This window comes from Lates calcarifer, linkage group LG17 (genome assembly GCF_001640805.2).
Source record: "Lates calcarifer isolate ASB-BC8 linkage group LG17, TLL_Latcal_v3, whole genome shotgun sequence".
NCBI classification, from domain to species: domain Eukaryota; kingdom Metazoa; phylum Chordata; class Actinopteri; family Centropomidae; genus Lates; species Lates calcarifer.
Window position 1 is genome coordinate 21,302,932 of NC_066849.1, and position 23,385 is coordinate 21,326,316.

A 23,385-nucleotide genomic window follows, 5' to 3' on the forward strand; every position below is an offset into this window, starting at 1 on the left:
GGGCCTGTTTCTTGGAGTCAACTGGTAGAAAGAAATAGTCTGGCCCATAACTTCCTGTGCAATGGCAATTTGTTGCTTTTTACTCATATTTTAGCACACAGACAAGAGAGTGGTTTAATAGTAGTGGTATTGAACTTTTCCTTCTATCCCAGATCCTAAAACTTATCTTGTTTTATCTTGGGATCCATTGGGAACACTGGATTTATCAAACTTTTTCCACTTAATAATAACTGACTGTGAGCATAAAATTCAACTCATTAGATGCTGTTTTTGCCATGAAGACTGTCTTTACTTTGCTCTCACATCAGATGGTTTATTTATTTTCACTGAAAGCCCTGGCAGGCATTTCTCACAGGCACTGAGGGTAGTTTTGTGTGTGTGTGTGTCAGAAAAAGACAGTTAATGAGATACTTTATGAGTATATGAATGTGTGCATAACCTCTGCATGCATATGTGCATATATCAGATCAGATCTCAGGCTGCACATATGATTTCTCACCCTCGCTCTCTCTGCATACTTTAGAGCATCTGAGCGACTCCTATTTGATGCATGCTGAGGAGGTGGGTGTATCCAGCCCAGCCGCTCTGATGTTAGGAAACAGTAACTCTTCCATCCTACTCAGTCTGCTCTCTACTCTCTCCCTGCTCTCCTGTTTCAGCCAGTCTGTCTGCCCTCTAGCGTAGTACTCTCCTTTCACTCACCAGTATTCATCACCATTTAGGATACATTTACAAAAGCCCACGTAGGTAGACACAGTACAGTGCTAGTGGACTGAGGAGTTTGCTTTTGGCTGATAGATAGAGATATATGTCCATTGCCTTGGAAAGACATAGAAAGTTGGGATCTGTAGCAGTGCTGCTGAAGCTGAAGTTTCTTCCCCGCTACGTTTTTTGTCCCAAAGGATACCTCACACAGCTGCAGAGGTAAGGGAAGGACTGATGTGGTGTGCACTTTCTTCTATATTTTTCTCTCTATTTTACTCTTTTGCTCTTATTCCTCCTAGCTCAGCTGTTTATTTAGTTCATTTCTTGTGCACCCTCTTTGCCACCCTCTCCTCCCCTGCTCTCTTTTATTTAAGGTATCTTCTCTCACATTGAACTTATTCATTCATCCTATTTGCTTTCTCTTTTTATTCAATTTTTTTGCTTCTTCCTTCCTGCTAGCTGGTGCTCTGTTTTTGATTTCTGTCCCTCTGGTCTCTGCACAGTTCATTTTAATTACATTTTTGGCATTTTCTGGTACCAAATCTACATTTTCACATCAACTCAGAAGAGTTTATGCATTCCAGCCAAAGTGGGAAGACTCGAGCTTTTATCATCTTTCTCGCTCTGTGTGCTGAGCTTTGGGATCTTCAGCATCTGTTTTAATCAGATGCTGCGAGCCAGGCATGCATATACATACTTGTGCATGTATGTACAAACATACTGACAAAGGAAACCTCTATCTTTATTTTTCTTCCTCTCTCTGTCTCTGTCTCTGTTTCTTTCACATCTCTCTATACCAGTTGATCCCTTCTCTGAAGCATTTCATTAGCCGGGCCAGGTTTCAGTCAAATTCCCTGCTGGCCTGACTAATGTTTTTCAGCTGGAGCCTGACATGCGCATATACATACGGTTACAATTCACAAATACTGTAGAAAGCATGCTAAGCAGGCAAAGGATGGAGCAGAGATGGAAAAGCGAGGAGATGTTTGTTGTTTTGAGTGATCTTATATGCAACTTTGGCATGATTGCTTCTCAGCGGTCTGCACACATTCGCTGTGCATCCTTGCTTTGCTTCTCTACCTCTCTCCCTCCATCTCTGCTCTCTTACGGTCTGCATGTATTCTCAGTTAGTCTTGGTCACTGCCCTGCCTGCCACAGAGCATTGGCCATGGTTGGTTGGCTAACCGCAGCTACACAACATTAAAAAAGGCAAAGCGTTCTTGTTACATGGAGCATGTTTACAGGGTGCCACATTGTGTGTGTTTGCTGTATGCTGCATTCACTGACATTAAGAACTCTCCATCCATGCTCAGGTTAAAAGGGCACATTGTTATTCACACATACGCACTGTCCTCCGAGATATGGCTGACCTGCATTAGCGCAATCGTCCCATGCTCTGTGTGTGTGTTTATGTTTGTATGTCTGTGTCTGTCAGTGTAATTTCCTTGGAGGTGCAGAGAGGTGAGTCACACCAGCTCGCATGCTGGTGGCTGTTCAAGCCATTCACTGTAACGATGCCATGATGTGTGATTTGCAAATTGACACTGTCTGATGAAATCACATATCTGTGAAATGTCAGCTTTTCAGGAAAGGAAAACAAGCAAAACTGCCATTTTTAGGCTTGATCCCCATTAATTTTTAAGATTATCCAGTATGATGTGAGAAGGTTTTGTAATCCTGAGTCTCACAGAATTTCGTCAACACTCAGAGCTTGTAGTCCTTAAAATTGAGTAAAATATTAATATCAGCAAAAGCAGAGGTTTGCATTGCAATGGAAGCATTAAGATGATAAATTTGTTCTGAAGTGATCTTTTAGTGTCTCAAAGAATTCTGTGACAAGAAACTAACACAGTGACTCAATGGATAGCAATATCGGTCTGTCAGCTGGCCCAACACTTCGGTCCAGACTGAGATATCTCAACAACTATTGCATAGATTGTCATGAAAACAGACTTTCATGGTATTCAGAGGATGAATCCTAATTACTTGGTGATCCCCTGACCCTTTCCTGTACAGCCACCATGAGACTGACATTTGTGGTTTTGAGTGAAATATCTCGACAACTGTTGAATGGATTCTCATGAAATTTGGTACGCACATTCATGTCCCCCTCAGAATGAATTGGAATGTAAGGACCTCTGTGATCCCCTGGCTTTTCATTTAGCGTCATCATCAGTTCAAAACTTTTGTCTACTACTTTGGTGCTAATTATGCCAGCATGCTAACACTCTAAAGTAAGCTGGTGAACATGGTAAAAATTACACATACTAGATATCAGCATGTAAGCACTGTGAGTGTGTTAGCATGCTGATGTTAGCATTTACCTCAAAGCAACACTGTTTACATTACCCACAAGAGGAAAAATAAAAAGCGTACAGTATTTTCTGGGCTAAACTAAATGGCATGAATAGTAAATTAGCCTAGTTTGGTCCTGCAGTGGAAACGAGACCATTAGGGACCCAGCCTTTGGTAGACCTGTGTAGGAAAGGTTTAGCAGCTTAATCTGATGGAAAGTGTATTCAAGCACAGAAGCAGACACACATATACACCCTCACACGCATAAGGCCCACCCAGAATCTGAAGCCACTCGACTGAGCATCTTGGGTTGGCTGCTCTTATACAGAGAAAGGCACAGAACATTTGCTTCACACTGAACAACTCGACATGCTATGTTTTTCCTCCCTCATCACCCCACACACACACACACACACACACACACACACACACAGTGAACAAACACACACTGCTCTGGTCATGGCCTCTGAGTATGTGTGATGGTCACGATGAGAATTATTCAAATGTATTTTTCCAAAGATAGCTGTCAGCAAAGAAACAACTCAGCACAAACCACATGGTGCATGACACGATTCCTTCACGCAAACATTGTAGTGATGTGTGTGTGTGTGTGTGTGTGTGTGTGTGTGTATGTCTGGCGTGTCTGGAGCAGTGTGCTGCAGGTTGTTTTCTTGCTGAGTGAGAGCTGAGACGGGCAGTAATGTGAATGGTGCGTGTGCGTTTGTGTGTGTGATGTTGACCAGTGCCAGTCGATGCCAGTCTGCGCTCTGTCTCAACTGGCCGAGTGCCCGGTGCTCCCATGTGGTTCGTATTCTCTAGACTTTCATATCCACTGACTCCACCTAAGGCTTCTCTGAACCTGTAAATGCTTTTGTTGGCCCACACAGCGTGAGTGTGTTTGTGCACTAATGTGTGCGCTAAGTCGATTGCTTAAAAGGATAAAGGTGTTCAGTTTTTTTTACCGAACAAAATAATCCCCCACAAAGACAAAACAAAAATAGAAAAGGGAACAGTGTGAGGTGTGTGTATGTGCTTTCAAACATTCTTCCTTGCAAGTGTGCTTGAGAATGAGCCAGGCAGGGTGACACCAGGTTGGATTTTTTTTTTTATTGTTTTATCTCCACAGTATTTCTAGTAAATAAAAATAAGAGATGTGCTTTCATCAAACAAGAAGCACAGTCTGGGCTAAGGAGCTTTAGGGCTTCTTAGCCATGCTGTGGGAGGGAGAGGGACTCCCTAAACTCTGTCTGTGTCAGTCAAAGAAGCCAAAAAAACCCCTTGCTGAGAACACACACGGATACATGAGAGCCAGGAGTCGGCACTCTCACATACACACACCAGCTGAGCGAACGCCTAGGGATAGCACTACTAATCTCATTCTCTGTTGACACACTATTCCTCAGCTGTGCCATGCTTTCACAACTCTCTCTCTCTCCCCCTCTCCTCCCTATGTTGGTATCCTAAAGCTGGAGGTGTATTCCTTCCTATCAGTGTCAGCAGAAGGGTGGGTTCACACCGGGCCAGAGGTATGTGTATACTTTGTGCCTGCAGCACATCTGTTCTGCAAACCGCAGCTTCCCACAGACTGCATGACTTTAGAAAACAGTGGGATTTTGCAGAAGTTCGGATTAAGTGGCTCTGCGGTCCTCAGATGTTTTCTTTTTTTAAGGTGGGCAGCATGAGAGGAGAAATTCTCTGAGTAACCTAATTCAGCGAATTATCCAACTCTAGTGAATACACTGAGGATAAATTCAGCACAATCCAGTGTTGACTTTATTTCAGACATGTGGCTCTTTAGAAAAGATGAATTAAAGATATAAAGAAAAAGCCATAAGATAAAGTATAAAAATAGAAATGTGTTGAGCTAGAAAAAATGTTAAACTTCATTTACTTTTGACAAAATGAGATTTTGTAGACATCAGCACTCTGGCCCCTGACAATTCATGAGTTTGTTGTGGCTGAGGTTGATCCAGCCCATGTTTTTGGACAGAAGCCAGACAGCACTGAAGTCATTGCCAAGGTAGGCAGAGTTCTTTCTTTGCCCTGAAAGCACATTTTGTGTTTAAAGGAATGTCAGCTGGCTTAGATCTGTACATAGCACAACCTGACTACAGACTCTGAACCCATTTAACCAGTTTGGTCCTGTTAGCAAACTAATTTGAATCATTCAGTGTAGCTGTCCAAATGACCTGACGCATCACAACTCAGACCCCCACCCTGTCTGTCCCAGTGTGGATTTATTTCTGTCCAAGTTAAGATTGATTTGTTGTAATTGTAGACTGTTTAACTGTTAGAAAAGAGTGGAGAGAATACTGTAAAATGGACAATGTCAGTGTCCTCCCTCAACCTACACCTGCCTTTGTCCACACTGTGGACAACAGTATAGTTGATCTGACGATAAGAGGCACTGTGATTGTATTTTGAAAGATGCATTTTTATCAGTCAGGACAGGCCTTAGTTATGTTGTGCTACAGGGCCAAAATGAAATCCTGTTGGTCACCATTACCCTTTTAACCTCTGTATTGCAGAGCTTTTAAAAGAACATATAAACAAACAGAGCATATAACCAAGTCATATCTCATGGAAAAGCCACAGTGGAGCACTGCCAGTGAGAAAAATTAGCACATTGCGTGAACACAGGCCAACCCCTTATTTTTCAGTTCTATTGCACCTGGTGTCATGTTTGATGCACTGACAATTATGAGAAAGAAATACAATGGCAGTTGTTTTGGATTGTGGTATTAAGAATGGCCACAGATGAAGTTTACTGCTGAGAGATGAGGTTCCAGCTCTTTTACTCTTAAGTGTTTTGTGCTGCTAATCAAATCAAACATTAGCGACAATGGAAACATCCTCTTTTATGTGATGCATTTTCGGAAGCTTCTGTTTTGAATTTTTCTTGTGCAATACATTTTCAGCTGCTAAATCTGGGTCAGAACAATGCCTGTGTGCCAACTCCTGTTGAACCATTATGAAAAGTGGTGCTTGGAAAATAACTGAACACCACCAAGACTGACAGTATTAAATGTCCTCTTGTGACATGTACCTTTGGGAATCAGTTTTACTCTTGTGTGTGTGAGTTTTGTTGTGCATTGATTTGCATTTTTAGCATTGTTACAGAGCTCAACAACAGTATGTGTGTTCTTGTGGAGTTTCCATGGCTGCATGAGTGGGTGAGTTTAGTCGGACAGGGGTCACTGAGGTGGGCTGCAGTTCATCACTGAGGGAAGCTATGGAGATCAGAGGAACAATGCAAGCTGTAAGGCTTTCACTTGTTCTTTGGCTTCTGGTTGGGTGGGGGACACGAGCCTGGTTTTCATTTTCTAGTGAAAACCAAGGTTTACCTCCAGTTTTGCATATTTTAGACTATTAATGATTAATTGTGTGTACTTTACAGCAATTCCAGGAATTTTCAAAGCAAATTTATATCTTTAGGTCACCAAATTACTTACTTTGTCCTTTACATTATAAATTTTACAGTGGGGTAGTTACTTGGAAGGACTATTTTGAGCATGTCTTCGCATTAAAAAGGTTTAAAATCTTAAATAAAATAGAAGATTGAAAGAATAGAAAAGGTGACTAAAAGGTTTGACTAGGTTGTTATACAGCGCAGCATCAGACCATATTTATGCTTGAAGTTTATGAGCTAAAACATGTAAAATCACAGGTATGACCTTTATAGGTTAGAGGTAGGAATGTGCTTTCCAGTAGGTTAGAGGCAGTCATCATTTATACAGCCACATTTTCTGCTAAAATTTAAAGCTAGGTCCTGCACTGCAGTTCAGCCAGAAATAACGCAACACAACCGGACATTTCTCAAGGAGCAACACTTAGGAACAATGCCTAGGTCCATCCTTACATTGTTTCCCTGCCCGGTATCCCCACCACTGCTCCTTAATGGGTTCCTGGTATTGACAGGCAGGAAAAAACAGAGTCTGTCGTGAGAGGAGTCGAGAGTGCTGAGGGGAACATGGGACTTCCTTAATGGAACCTTCATCGTTAAATACTGCGTTGTAATTGGCTGGCTATAGGAGGCAGGAACTTCCTGTTGGAGTGTTGTTGGAAGTAGCCAGTCCCTGCAAAAAGTCAGAGAGTTATGGAGTGTGTACAGGCATGTGTGTGTTCACATTTGTGTTTGTAGTAGAATCCTGTGCGAGTGTACATTTGAATATTGAGGCTTTTGTGTTGACAAAGAAGTAGAAGTTTGAAATTGAGCATTGGCTGTGAGCTACTTCAGGCAAACTGAGTTCTACTGCTACACTCACACATGACATAGTTTGTTCACTGAAGCATATGCAAATGCACTTTTATTGCATTGCATAATTTCCAGTACAGTGGTCTATTTAAGCCATCAGTACTCTGCTGCTTGCTACTATGCTGCTTCAGGCTCAGTGATCGCTGATCATCATTTCTCAGTATTAAGATGTCACTATGCTTTGATCATCTGTTGTAACTTGATGAAATCAACAAGCACCACTTCACCCTGCCTCTGAAGTCAGAAAGTGCGTGGTATTATCTCCATTTGTAAAATTCTTATCTCACCCAACTCTATGACTGCAGACATTTGCCATTTGCCAACACTTCATACAAACTAAAGTTCGAGCATACCCTGGCCTTCACAGCATCTCATCAGTCCCACTTCCAGCTTATCATCCACCTGCAGGCTCTGATGATGTGTTTTCCTCATGTGGAAGTTATCATTCCCCCCGTCTCATCTGTGCTGCACTATTGTAGGATTGTCTGCTTTTCTTGGTTTTATATCACAAATTAAATATCTTTGAACAGTTGGCCCTAAGAAAAAAGACATTTGAAGATGCCATCCTGGGCTTTTAGGAAATTCTAATGGATGCTTTTCATTAATTAATTAATTGATAGAATAATTGGCACATTAGATGACAATAAAAAAATAATTTTTAGTGGTGGGCACCTGTATGACCCATTTCTTTTGGACTCTGAGGTCGACATGGCCAATATGTGAGCAGTGGTAAGCATCGTAAATGCTGCATGCAAGCTGCAGATGGGTGAGAGGACAAAGCTACATCCTTTAGGAGGGTGGAAGAGCAAATCAAAGATGTCTAAAGACATACTTCTCAAGTGTACAGAGAGAAAAAACAACAACTCTCTCTCTCTCTCTCTCTCTCTCTCACACACACACACACACACAGAGTGAGCACCCAAACCAGGCAGAACCAATATCATCCAGTTGCAGAGCTGCAGTGCCAGCAGAGTTAGAGGAAAAACAGCAGCAGTGTGAAGCTGCAGATGCAGGCACGTCGATCTGTTTGTCTTTTTGTTAATACCTGCTGAGGTGTCGTATTTTATCTTTTACACCTGTGAACTTGTGAGTCAGTCATGAGCCAGTTCAGTGAGCTATTTGGCAGCTAAAATTCCTTGTTCATCCTCTTAGGTATATTTAGGCTCTGACGCCATTTATTTAAAGGTCATTTGTGATTGTGTGAGCCGCTGGTGCTCTAGCTTTTGCTGCATTCATCCCTCTTGTGTCTGGACTGTGTTGTTTTCATTGTTTTCTGGATTTTGCCCCAGAGGGTGTCAGTAATGAATGGCAGAAGTCAATATGTATTCAGATTGTGTTGGAATATTGTTTTGCCCTGGTGTGCTCTAGTGTGGGTGTGTGTACCTCTGTGCACCTGTGAGAACATAGTGATGGTTTTTATGTCTGCCTTGAACTCAAAATCCCCAACCTCATTCTCAGGACAACCTAAACACATGCTTTCTCTGTCCGATGACTCGTTTTTTCTAATGAAAGTTTTATGTCTCCATCTGTAAGCCAAAGAGAAAATTGGCTCCCTCCCTCTCTGTCTGGCACTTTCCCTCTCTCTCTCACACACACACACCTATGTACACCTATCTTTGTGAGGTCTCATCACTGACACAACACATACACACCCACACCTGAACACACACACCTGTGTTGTTTCTAATGTAGTTATTGCTTTCCCAGAGGTTAAAGCGCACACATTTGAGATGAGAGATGTAAAGATGAACACAAGAGAGGCAGAGCTGAAACAAAGATGAAAAGGGAGGAAAAAAAGATGAGATGACTGAGAGCGAGTAGATGGGAGAGATTTTTTTAGTGTGTGTGTGTGTGTGTGCCCAAAGGTTGTTTGATGTTCTTCCCATTTTTCAAACTAACTGTGGTGAGATAGCCTGCTCTAATGGGTTGCATGAAGCTCAGGAATGTAGATCAACAGATGAATTCTTCCCTGCTGCATGTAACTGTCTGTGTGTTTGTGTGTGAGGGTGTGAAATAACGCCACGCATGCACACAGTGCTGACACACAGCACACACACAGTAGTTGCTCGTAAGTGACCAGGTTATGAACCTTGTGCGTGTGTGAGTGCGTGTTTATCTCAGTCAGAAATCCTTTCCCGTGTGAGTTGCAGAGTGTTTGGCCTCTGTGGAGCTGCCTGACTGGGATTTAATGAGCCCTGAACTCTGTCTGTTTCTCCACCTGTGAGCATGTGTTCGTTGAGCATTTCAGTTTCTCGCAACGTCTTGTTGGAGCTGCTAAAGCACTCATTTCCCACTGGGGACCAGATGGACACTTCTGTATTTCAGTGTGTTTGCCTAGTGCTCTCTATTATTCATGTACAGCCACAGTTGTTGTCAATACTGTTTCAGTCATTTCCAAAGAATTCCCAGTGCCAGCTAAACCAATGTTGGCTCCAACAAATGTAATTCTGCCAGACAGATAGTTTACATAATACAGTGTAAAAAAAACAAACAAAAAACATGCTCAAAAAGGCCAAAACCAACAAAACATACGTCTGTTAAAGTATTTCCATATATCAGGTGCACAGATGAAAACAGTGTGTTAAATACATTCTGTGGTATAAATGTCTGTGTGTGGATACTTACAAAAATAATAATGATGATAAATAAATATAAAGGCTCATTAGCTCATTACAGGGTTTTGCTGGCAACAGGTGATAAGATCCAAATGTTAGCAAAAAGGCAGTTTATGGAGGGTTACACTTTATTTAGTGACACGCAGGCAGGATCAGGTGAACAAACAGCAGACTTGGCAGGCATAACATACACAGCTGGCAGGCAACAGGTGAGAGGCAGACAAAGAAACAGAAAATGCTTGAAATCAACATAAACCTGCCACTATAGCAACTTTAAGCTTAATTAGACAATCTGGCAATAGTTGAAAAGCAAAAACTACATTTAACTGCATCCTAATTCAGGATCTACTTCATCTGAAGTGTGCATTACAAGAATTAATACATCAAAATGAGTTGCAAAGCCTGTCCCCCTTTGAGCAGGGTTTGCGACATGTGGCCTTTCGTATCCCCTGGTTCACTTTGCAACTTTTGAAGGGGAGATCCACTTGGGACTCTGCTGCAGAGATTCCGAAAAAGAGACTCAGAGGCATAAGGGAAGGGAGAGTGGGAAAGCGCAGGTGTCACTGTTACACAATCAGGCTAGATTGCAGCACTTGAACTGGCACACCCACCATGAATGACTCCAATCAGCAGGACTGTATCATCAGGGAAGCCTCTTATGACTGTCAATCAGGGCCAAGTGTTTGAAGCTGTTCCTCGTTTTAAAAGAGCATTTCCTTTGAATATCTTTGTAACAAAATTGCATTCAAAAGTAGTTGTTTTTGTGTTTTGGCAGCACACAAGAAGTCATAGAAAGGGAAATGTGTGTGTTAAATAAAGGGAAATGTGTGTGTTAAGTAAAGGGAAATGTGTGTGTCAAAGGACTGTCTAAAATATGTTTAGTATTTCTTATATTAGATATTTGTAAACCCTGGATATACTGCTCACACCATGTTTCCTAGAAAATGGAACTCAAATATCTCTTGACCAAATATGCAGAGACTGTGACAAAGCATTTCCATACTTGCACATGGCTGGTCATCCTATCTTCCTCCATCGTCTTCTGGCCCCTGCAGCTCCCGAAGTTGCTGACACGGTGCCATTATCTCCCTGTTCTCCCCGGTAACTAAAATCCACAGACAGCTCTCCATGTCAGCCAATCAGATAACAGATAGCCCCTGATTTCGAGTCAGTGCACCATGCCTTTCATCCTGCTTCTAGAAAGCATTTTGCTAGACAGATAGGATCCTGCGGAGTGTTTACTTTCTGCAGCATCTGAGAAATGGACACAATGAGAAAGAAGACAAGGGGAAAAAGAGACAGAAGGATGAGCTTGTGCTTGGTCTTAAAGATGGAGAAACAAATGAATGAAGGGAGGAGGAAAATAGTAGGATAGGGAAAGGGCATATATGAAAGCAGGGAGGTTGGAGACAAATAGAAGGCAAGGGTTGAATAGGACTGAAGGAGGGAGGGGTGATGGTAGGAGGGAGACAGAAACCCTCTTTCAGCTCCCCTCTCCCATGTCTGCTATAAGGAGGCCTGGTAGAGAGACATTAAAGGAATGAAAGAGTAAGTAAAAGAGAGAGGGAATATTGGTACAGCATTCCAGAGGCCACATTTTCCCTGCTATCTTTCAGCCTGTATGTCTCCTAATCAGATATTTCTATTCGTCAGCAGTGGGTCCCTGAAACACTGAAGCATCTCTTTTTGCATTCAGCAAATCAGATACGGAGAGATGGAGAAAAGGAAGGAGGGAGAGATTGATAAGGGAAAGGGGAGGGGAAAAAAGAAAGAGAGGAAAGAGATGTGAGTAGGCAGCAGTGATCGGTGAGAGGGAAGTGAGGGAGGGAGCAGAATTTGCATCTCTGATATATTTGGCATCTTAAATGAGGGTTTGGGTAGCACCAGTACACAGACTCTGTGGAATATATTTCACCGCACCGCAGTCATATTTCCTTAGCAACATTAGTGTCTCAATGAAACTCTCATCTGCGCCCAGACCGGGCCTCAGAGAAAATTAGTTTCCTCTCCTCTACAATCTCTGGTTGAACCGCACATTTGCAACGGACAGAGAAGGCTTTCCTGTTCAAATTAGGCTGCTTGGTCAGCTGTCAGTGTGAATTATTTTAATCATCAAGTTTAATAAATGTTTCTTTTGTGGTAGGGGTGCAGACATACTGACAACTTGCAGTTTCATAGTGCACACAGGTGCATATAATAGAGGCAGAACAGAAAGGAGCAGTCATTGTAGCCTGTGCACTCCACAAATACTGTAAACAATCAATACCAAGCTCTGAATGCAGTAGAGTGCAATAAGCAATCAGCAATACAGGTGTACTGGAACATGTTTACGCTGAATGTATTCTATTTCCTTCTCTCAGTCAGCATTTCAAGATAATGCATTTGCAAAATTATTACATGTAAGCTTTGTTTAATTTTCTTGGCTGACATGCACATTTCCATATGCATACCTTTACCATTTGTATTGTTTTAGTCAGTTTTACCCATTACCCATCTGACGCTTGAAAACTATTTGGAAGCATTGTCACGAAAATACGATATTTGGATGAATCATTATCACTTTCGTGATCCCCTGATGTTTCATTTACAGTGCCATCATCAGGTTGACTTTTCTCCAAGACTTTGGTTACAACTAAATGCCTGCAGTACTAATGACATCCCCATCAGCCTCAGTTTTAGGCAACTTGTGCATTAGCTAACATGCTAAACTAAGATGAGCATGTAAACAGTAACTATTAACACCAAACATTAGCATTGTTCTCATGAGCATGTTAGCATTTTGACACTAGCGTTTAGCTCTTATGACTGCTGTGCAGCCTCACAGAAAGCAACTAGCATGGCCCAAGACTCTTAGTGTTGTTTCACAATAGAGGTACTTAAATTGAGCAGGGCAGTCTGTGAATATTTAGACAATGACACATTTTTAATTGTGTTGGTTCTGCAGTCCAGCACATTTGAAAATAAATAATGACTGCGAGGTCATCTTTCAGCTTTAGTTTGAGTGGGTTTACATTCATAGTTGTGTGAATGGTGTTGGACTGTTCAAAAATTGGGGGACTGTGAATAAAAATGTCCACAAGGGCTACTCTCGAATGCCATAACAGCTGAAAATCAGCACTTGCTCTCATTTAAATCCAGTGATTTCAGAGCCAAAATGATACAAAATGTCTCTATTCAAACACTACAGACTGCGCTACATGGTATGTAGGCACCTGTGAACAGAAGAACTGGAAAAAATCATTCCGAATTTGCAAAACGGCTGTTTGCACCATCAGGCCTGAGTACATCCCAGTTTGTTCCTACTGTGTGGTCATGCCATTTCCCAGTAGATAGCAATAGCCAGCACATGCTTTGCCAGCCTGCATCGTGGCACAAACACAAACCAATAGTGACCCACTGACGTTTTGTTTTCCTGTGTCATGATGCCACTGCTGTGCATTGTCTGCAGCTCACTAAGCCGCTTCAAATCTCTGTATGCAATGTGGCAGTTTGGCCACAACCCAGAGCCCCAGATTTGTCCTAAACCATTTCAGTTAGGACGGTTGTGCCAACTGTGGCTTAATGTGGAGAGAAATAACTAGCCTGAGTAACAAACCCAATTTGTCACCAGGATCAAGCAGATGGGTAGTGTTTAGTGTGTTTGTTTGGTTCATCCCTGTCGTCTCTTTATCTGAGTGTCTTGCTGTTTTGCACACTTATCTGGCATATCATCATATGTGGCCATCTGGTTGTGAAAATATGTAGGCTATCTTTGACAACCTGTATGTCTCTGTGTCCTTTATCTTCCAGTAGATTTATAGTTAGTTTGTGTCCTCTGTATATGGTGCGAGTGTATGCACAGTGTGCGTGCGTTTGTGCTCATCTGTCTTTATTGACGTTTAAAAACACGATTCTCTCCCTCATCCTCCAGCTGAGCTTTAATACCATGTGTGCACACACACATACATAAACACACAAACATGCATGAGCAAATGGATGGATAAAGAGGTCTGCAGAAAAAAACCCATCTCTTCCTGGCTCTTAGGTTATTTTTATCCTGAATGCTAGTAAGCTATGTGTCTTCCTTTTTACGCACCTCTGTCCCACAGTGACTTCTCTCTTCCTTTCACATCTCTTTTCTCTCCCTCCCTATCCACCCCCTCCCTCTTTCCATCCATCCATTCATCAAAGCTGTGTGAGAGTGTAGCATGCGAGAGAAGAGATGAAAGACGTCAGAGAGAGGTTTTCATCATAGACACGCATGTACACACAGTTCTCCTAGGGTACTTTGTGTGTATTGAATTGAGTACAAGTGTTTCTTTTTTCTTTTTCTAGAATTAAGGCTGTTTTTAAGCAAATGACACGTTCCACTCCCAGAAAATTAGGATTAATGTACTTTGGAGCTGCCTAAATCGTAAGAATTCATAAATGTAAAAGATGTACACTAAGCACAAAATGTCAGCCACCAAGGTACCGTGACAGTGCATTTTAGATTTTACAAAGAGTGTGCGCGTGTCTGTATGTGTGTGGGTAGGTGGTTGCATGCATATTTACTGGATGTGAGTAAGAGCATACACATTTTGTATTTTTTGTCGGCATATGTACACACTTTCTCTCTGTCATACACAGACATGCAAACAAACACACACACACACACACACACACACACTGCATTAGGGCAGCAACTAACAGATATTTTCAGTATGGATAAATCTGTAATTTTTCTGATTCATCATTCAGTTTAATCATGTAGTCTTTAAACTGTCTGAGGTAACATCCTCAGATCTTTTTTTTTGTCCAACCACCAGCCCAAAAATCCAAAGATAATCAATCTATAACCACAGGATGTTTGTTTACATGATGAATGACTTAAATGATGAATTGACTGGTCTCATTAATTAGTGTTTGTAAGTCGACAATTGTTCAGTCAACTTATGTTTTTAGCAAACAGCTATTTTCTGTACTTAAACTGCATTAAAGTATATAGCTAATCACTACAGCAGCCACCAATAGTGACCAGTTGTTAATGCTGTTTTACCTGTGTTCACACTGTTAATGTGAAAATGCATTGTCACAATCAATTTGCCTCATCAGCAGGAAAATCCTCTCTGCAGCATCTTGAAATTGAATGGATTGTTGTGGTTTGGATGCGTTGCTGCTGAGTGGGAGCCCGACGTCTCCATGCTGAGACCCAGTTGACTCTTGACATGCAGCTTTGTGAGGTGTTTAACATGGCGGTGAATGGGAAGAGGATAAGCTGACAGGCAGAAAGAGCCCCCCTTTGATGGGATTAGCACAGTGGCAGACAGGGACCAGTGCTTTAGATTGATTAAAGTGTAATCCTGGTGGATAATCATGCCTCCTGATGTGACATGTGTGGCCAGCACTCTCGCACAGCCCCCCATCTCTGTCACACATAAACAAAAACAAACAGCGTCTCCGGTCACATTCACGCTCTCTGTCTTATTCTTTGTTTTTCATTTCTTACTATGTCTTTTCTTGATGACCAGTTCTTAGAAAAGGTAAAGTGGAATGGACAAGAGTTGGCAGAGGTGGAAAATGAACTCTAGCTGTCATGTCATCTGTCACTTATCTAAGATGCATTAGGACAGTTTAGAGGCTTGTGTTGAGCTTATAACTCAGGTAGTGGAAAAATAGGTCTCCTTCACACCACTTTATGGTTGTACTGGTGATTTATGTTCAAGTAAAGGACTGACTGACTCTGACTGACAGAGAGACACTGTCTGAAAGTCATTGTCACTACTTTGTACAATGAGTGCATATTAAAGTAAATACAGTGCACTAAGTAGCAAATAGTTAATGAGGGTGTTTTAATGTTGAATGCCCTGTTTCTTATTGTGAACTCAGGTAGACTCTGCTGACACTTGCAACAGATCCAAGTGTTTCCTCTGAGTCTGAATAGTTCGTGACTAATGTTCCTTTTCCCACGGTTCATTTTATACAGTTGGTAATAATGGAAATACTGGAGAAGGTAATTTATGTGCAACTATCCAATGAGACAGTTATCGTATTTTGAGTTATCTGGCTGGAACTGGTTATTTATAAAAGATGTCCCTGTCAGATAGTCAAGGTAAACCAAAATGAATGCTGGCTGTGTGATGCCAAATACCAAAACCTAAAGTCTGATAATTAATCATTTAAGTCATTCATCAGCAAAAAATACCAAACCTCTGCTTCTAGTTTTTCAAATGTGAGGGTCTGCAGCTTTCTCTCTCTATTGTGAACTGAATATCTTTGGCTATTGGACTGTTAGTCACATAAAACATAAAACACCTTACATCATATCACTTTTAGGCTCTGGGAACGCTTTTCATTCTTTCATGACACATTATAGACTAAACAATTAATTGGATAGAATAACTGACAAATGAATTGGTAATAAAACAACTGTAGCCCAAGATGACAGCAGCCAATATACGCTGTGCCTTGGATGAGCGCTGTGACAGTAAGGTGGTAACTGTCACACAGGCACACAGAACTGCGTCCGTGTTTCCAAGCTTCGTTCTCTGATGTGTGATTCATGAGAACACTGTGCACGAGGGACACTGGCAGCATGGAATTGAAGGCAACTATCAGCACTTAGTCGGGCATTATCATGATGGGAAAGAAACACTCTGAGCTCTGTAGAGTCTCTGTGTGATAGCCTGGAGTATGGGAACTCGCCTGCAGCCCAACAGAGGAAGAGAGCTATTTATTTTTGGTTCATATAACACATCCATGGTCTGGATAAAGTCAGCTGTAATGTATTTGTCATGTTCTGAGGGAGATTAGGATGTGATTATGGGGGGGTTTGTGGTGACTTTGTGGTCCAGCTTTGGGTATGGGAACACAGTTAGCAGCCTATAACATAAGAACTGGGTCTTTTATTTATTCTCTCTTAACTGTTTGTTCTGGCATTTATACTGCGGGTTGTGTGAGAGAGAGAGAGGGAATAGAAGAAATTGCAACAAAGTGGATAGTGAGGGAATAACAAAGAACAAAGAGTGGTAGTACATACTGGCAATTAGGAGAGGAAAAGCAAGAAAACTAATGGCAGCTCACAGGCAGCTATAATACAACACCCAGGCTATTTATCTCAGCGTCTCAAAAAAATCACACATACTGGGTGATTATATAGAGTTATTCATCAAAATATCGCCCCTTGTTCATATTTATCTCACCTGGACAAGCTGTACATTTCTCTTCCCCTCTTTCATAATATCATAGCAACTCAAGTGATAGCATCTTCTCCTGGCAGACAAAGCAGGGGACAGGAAAGGAAATAAATTTTGTGAGAATAATAGAGAGGCGAGATGTAACATGATGCATGCTGGTATGTGGAGAGACAGAGACAGAGATGTTATTGACCTCGTTTCTGTGGCAATTCTCTGGTCATCAAAGAGAAAAAAAAAACCCTCCTGGGCTGTATTTTCATGTTAACATATGGAGGCATGTCAGGATGTGTAGTGGTGACATTTTATGACATATGGGTTATATGTCATAATCTTGATGATTAAAGGAAAATAAAGCAAGCAGCCAAGGCTGTAGCCATCCATTTGCTCTCTCTTTGAATTGTTTCTTCTCCCTTTTTGTCTAATTTGCTTGTTCAACACTTTTTTCATCATCGCTTTTCAGGTTTTTCTCTTGCCTCTTTCTCAATAGCTGAATCTCTTTCAGACACATTGGCCTGGCACATAGAGTTCATCTTAAGCCATCTGTACTGTATGTCTCGGGCCATCTGCTCTCTCAACCGCTCGACAGTGGTCTAAATGTCAGTCAGTGCTTTAGATGCAGAGGCGAGCAGATTAAACTTTTTGAATCATGGTGACACATCGCTCACAGTGTGCGATAGTAACAAGCTATAAAGTAACAGATGGTTTTCTTACATCAGCATTGTGAAGAGACGGGATGGTTTGATTTGAAGGGCACTTCCCTCAAGGTGATTTTCGAATAAACATACAGCGCAGGTTCTTTAATGGTATGCTAATCCGTTACATCCTGTGCTACATCCAGCGTACTGGAAACCGCTGACTTGATTTTGATTGATTTGAGGAAATACTGTCAGCTCTGTGTCAGACCGGCAACCCCATCAATGTTGTCCCCCGCCTCTTGCACAGTGTGAGCTGGGGCAGGTTTGAGCCCCCAGTGACCTTAAACAGCATGAGGGGATATAAATGATGGAGGGTTGTGTCCTGGTATTATCAAGATTGGTCTGGTTTTTGGGCGCCATAATATTTCATCATGAGTCACAGATGCACAGTAATGGCTTTCCATATCAGCATACTTACTGTGCCTTTGTGATTCTCCATGATTTTGTTGCTCAGCATGTTGTGGTCACTGACACTTAAAGCAATAGTTAATCATTTTGTGAAATAAGCATATTTGCTTTCTATCTGAGACTTCAATGAGAAGATCAATACCATTCTTACAGAAAGCTATAGCCAGGTGCAGTAACTTCACTGAGGTTTCCAGATTTGGTACAAACACACCTTTACAGACTTAAACATATACTCACCAACCATATCTTTTTACATTTACTTTATTTACAAATTAAAGAAACTAGATATTATGAGTGTATTTGTAAGGTTTAGAGGTGTTGGTAGGCCTATTTTTTGAACTTTGGACAGAGACAGATGAGCTGTTCTCCTCTACTTTCAGTTTTTGTGCTAAGCTAAGCCAATGGTCCTCTGGCTCTAGTTCTGTATTCAGCAGACATGAGAGTGCTACCAATCTTTTCATACAACATTTGGACAGAAGACAAATAAGTATCTTTCCCAAAATGTTGAACTTAAAGCCTCTACTGGAAGCAAAAGGCTCGTTACACAGGTAGAACAGGCAAATAAAACCAAAAAGGCCTAGGCTGGGCTAAGATCAAAAAACAGAGAAACTGGTCTAACACTAGAGAGCTACAAATTACTGGTACATTTGTTGCAGGGAACACAGACAAACTGGCACAGAGGGAAAAGAGCACACAGACTATTTACACTAAGAGAGGGGAAACAACGAGACACAGGTGCAACACATTAGGGAGGAGTAAACTATCACAGGAGCAGGAAACGTGAAGGCTGGAAGTAGGATCCGAAACAAGACAGAAAAGTAAGAGACACCAAAATAAAGCAGGAAATACAATGACAAAGAATAAAAACAGAATGCATGACCTTGGGCATCACAATCACAGCTTCTCAAACTTAACTTGCTTGTTTCTCTTCATTTCATTTTATTGAAAATTAAATACCTACGGGTGTTTTTTCCCACTATTGCACAAAATAATTAGAAGATATTACCCTGGGCTACAGGGAGCTGTGATGGGCACTTATCATTGTTTGACATTTTATAAGCTAAATGATTAATCAATTAATTTCTCGCTGTGTAGCTTGATTAAAATTTGGTTAATGTAGTCTCGCTGTGAGCTGGTATTATCTATATGCTATTTTTGGCTATAATTGAAAGGGGTATATTTTCAGTCTTCATTTTTTTATTTAAATGTTTTTATTAGTTTCCCTCTTGTTTTGAGATTCAACCTCCTTTGACTCCCTTGTCCTCCCTCACTTCTTCTCCGCATCTTGACAAGTATGAAGGTCCAGAAAAGGCACTCAGCACTGTGTCCAGCCCTCCCAGCGGTAGGAAGTGTCCTCATTTTTACTAGCTTGCAAAGCTGTAATTTCAAAGTGGCTTTTTCAACACTGGCAGGTTGACAGCCAACCCATGTATTTCCCAGGTCAGTAGTCCAGCACGAAGGGGGAATGAGAGAGGAACAACATGAAGCTGTCATGGGTTTGTGCCCACAGTGGTGAGAGAGAGAGAGAGAGAGAGAGAGAGAGAGAGAGAGAGCCAAGGCATGAAGCAGAGACAGGTTAGAGAAAGGGCTCAGCTCACACAGAAAATAAGAGAGGCAGGAAACAAACATGGCTTTATTCCATCTACTGAAGACAGAGATAAAGAAGTAATGTGTGCGCATACATGCAGTTATGGTCCTTTGAATAAGCAGGGGGGAATCCCACTGAGGTGACCAGCTCCCAGAATGCCTTGTTCTCCCAGTTTTCTGTTAATGGTTCGCCTTGCTTAAACCACATGATTGTGACCTTACAGCACGCTCTTTGGCAAACAGAAAACGGTCCAGAATACACTTCTGTGGTTATATCTCAGAAGGAGGGAAGTATTGGTCAAGGAAATAAGTCAAGCTCTGTCCTCCTTCAGCTAGGAACTTAAATCCCAACAGCACCAGTTGAGTTGTCCCTTGACCAAAGAGTAAAATGCTATGGTTGTACTGGGCAGAAACTGTATGAATGTTTCACTGTTCAGTGTGGAAAAAAACAAACAAGTTCAGCAACACCCCTCTGTGTGTAAGTTACATTGAATTTCTTCATAATCCATTTTCCCCTGCACTCACAGACACTTGAAGTCACATTAAATCCAATGCCTGAATGACTGAATTAAAAGTATTTTTGATATTACAAAGTATTGCATAGCAAATGTCATTCAGATCGAGAAGTACATGCATGAGCAAAACTGTGCTCCAAGCCAGCACAGAGGGTTGCCTGAACACAGCCAAGTTTTCACAGACCATGGTGTATTCTTTTCCTGTTTGAGTGCCTTCTGCTACTGCCTGCTTTTGGAAAGCAATACAACTTCATCAGTTTTCTCCTTGGCTGCCAGGACTCTATAATTTAAATTGTAAAAATTGCCCTTTCCTTGCACATGTGAAAGCTGTGGTTCAGTTTGGGTTATCGAAGCTAAAGCAGGTGTCTCTGTCTGATACTGTCTCTACGTTGGCATTGGCAAGTACATCAGGGATCAGTGAAATGTGTTATGCATCACTTGTCACATATGGTTTTTTTTTTTTTTTTTTTTTTTTAGCTCTATATTAACTTCAGTGTAAAGATATTGAATTTAGAATTTTGTGTCACATCCCATTTCCCCTTTCTTTCATGTACATCTAAACTGCCTCAAAGCACTTTGTCTGCCCTCAGTCAGCCAGCCAGCCATTTGTTTTAGAGTCCTTTCTGCTGCCCACACACAAAGTGTTTTTAAATTAGCACCCTTCAGGCTGAACCATATTGTGCTCTCTCCATTTAGATTTTCTAGCTTTCACTGTGTGTGAATGTGCAGTTGAGTGACCCAGTGCCCATGTCCTGGTCTGACTGTGGCCTTCTTAACAAAGTCTTACAAAACCTATTTAAGTGGGCTGTTCAGCATCATTGCCCAAAGCTGTGGTTCCCCTAATGGCCACTAGATGCTGCTTCAAGGATAGATGCTGGCTGCACTTGAAGTGAAGGGGAAGCCATCTTCTCTTCCATAATTTCTCCTGAAATGCCAAGTTACTAAATATTTTCTTGGAGAAGTAGAGGCACATTTGCTGATTTGATTCACAGATGTCCTAGTCTATTATGCTCCAGCCCATTTGCCCAAATTAAATTTTTTTTGGCTGTGGACAACTAACAAGATGACAGTTGGTGACAAATCCAACCCCAAGCTTCAAAACATCACTTCAAAAGACATCAAAGAGGCTATCTCAATGTTTCCACAGTCACATTTTCAGGATTCCTTCTTGGGATGCACCATCGGTGGCCACAGGGAATGTTGTAACCATGTTAAATGTGGTTGAATCCCAAAGCATTTTCAAAACTGCCTTCTTTAATCAGACTCTGGTTTGTTGTCCTCATTGGTGCAATTACTTTGGGAAGATTTGTACACAGCAATTTCACCTGACCAAATTGATATCCTTTAGAGGAAGTGGTCTTGGTAACAAATAGTGGAGCGGGTTGTTTGTAGTGGGACCATGATCCAACCTAAATATGACCTAACTAAAGGCACACTTGGCAAGTTTGAGCTAATCAACTGCTATAATTAGGTACACTTTACATACAGGGATGTGGATAAGGAAAGCCAACATTTGTTAGCAGCTAGCCAAGCCAAGGTCTTAGTGAAAAGAAACTGAACCAGGGGAAAAATCCAGCAAGTTTACCAACTCATCCACTGATTTCAGCCAGAGCAAATGAACTGTAGGTTTGAAAATGCCTGTAGTCTCGACCCAGCATTTTACGAGGAGTCGCAAGTCATCTGTGTTTCCTCTGCAGTTAGATTTGCTGAGGAACAAAAACAATCTCTTGAAACTTGTTTATTGTTTTTTTTTCATGCCTTTTATTTTTAGCTGCAATTAAAGCACAACCAGTGATTTTGTTTCAGATGGTAGCTCACAATAATCTCACAAAGTACACAGGGACAAAGCAGTCGCTAGTGCGCACATGTGAGCCTATGTCTTGCCAAATATAACAATATGTGTGTGTATAAGAGTGTGTCTGTGTCACTTGAAATTGTCCCTGAATCCCCCCCCCCCCCCTCGTCCCGCAGTGAACCTAAATACACCCATTTCATCTCACCAGAGAGAGCATTCAAGCCTATTTCAAGAAGCTGGTAATTTGGGAAGCTTCGGAAACAAAATGATGCAGGAAGAGCAGTCTTTTTCATTCTGTCTGTCTGCTCTCTGGATACGGTTCAGACTGGCTGATATAGATATCTGTGCAGCTGAGGTGAGGGGAGGAGGAACTGGAGGCTGTCTTTTTCTTCAGATGGAGAAAGAGCACTTTGAGATTTATTAAACTTGTTAAGCTCCACAGGATCAGTGTAAGACATTTTTTCCAACGTTAATATGTTCTAAAAATGACGATAACTACAATATAATTTTTTTACCTAGGCCTTCAAAACATATCCGTGAACGCACATGCATGTAGTTTTACATTCTGCATCCATCATCTGCAATCATCTTTGTGTTGACCTTTAACCTTTGTTCTCGTGCTTTGTACTTGAACTTCCTGTGCACTGTGATTGTGCTGTCTGCTCTGTCTGTCCTCCAGATGATTAATGTGTGTTGTGTGTGCATATGTGCTCATGTGTTTATATTCCAACAGCACTGAGCTATATTTATCCTGACAGTGAGATAGATAATGAGACACTGCAGACCTTTCTACCTCTCCCTTTCAACTTTTGTTTGCACTTTCTATTCTTTTTATGTTTTTATCTTATCTCTATCTGTCCATGGGTGTTTAATTCCTCTACCTCTGTTTGCTCATTTTTCCTCCCTCAGAGTGTCAAGAAATTTTGTTTTGATTGCATTTGTTTTGACGAGTGGATGTTGGAGGAGCTTTTAGCCACATGTTCCCTTGTAGTACTAATTCCACAGCACCATTAGGTGTCTGTAGAATTAGTATTGTTTAAACTAAAAATTCTGACCTGAAAGTTACTGTAATTCATTCTGAGAGTAACATGAATGTGTGGACCAAACTTTGCAGCAGTTCATAGCTGTCAAGCTGTCTGCAATCACCAAAGGATATAAAAACAAAAAAAGGTCAATCTTTTGATGATGCTAGAAGAAAACTCACAGGATCATCCTCTTGGCGGAACACTAGTGTATGTATAAAGTTTCTGTAACATTTTCAAGAAATGCATGCAATGAATTTGTTCTCTGCAAGCACAGTGGGTAGCTTGGTTAGAAAACTCACAAAATCAAAAAATCAAAACAATAACAAAAACATCTAC

The 23,385-nt window shown here is 41.4% G+C and overlaps 1 protein-coding gene across 1 annotated transcript in view; it reads left to right on the forward strand.

Annotated features, from left to right (window-relative positions):
- Nucleotides 1-602: 602 nt before the first annotated feature.
- The window catches only part of kank4 (KN motif and ankyrin repeat domains 4), a 71,124-nt gene continuing 48,341 nt past the window's right edge, over nt 603-23,385 (forward strand). The window contains 1 exon segment of the mRNA XM_051077119.1: nt 603-924. The gene's annotated coding sequence lies outside the window, so the exon portion shown is untranslated.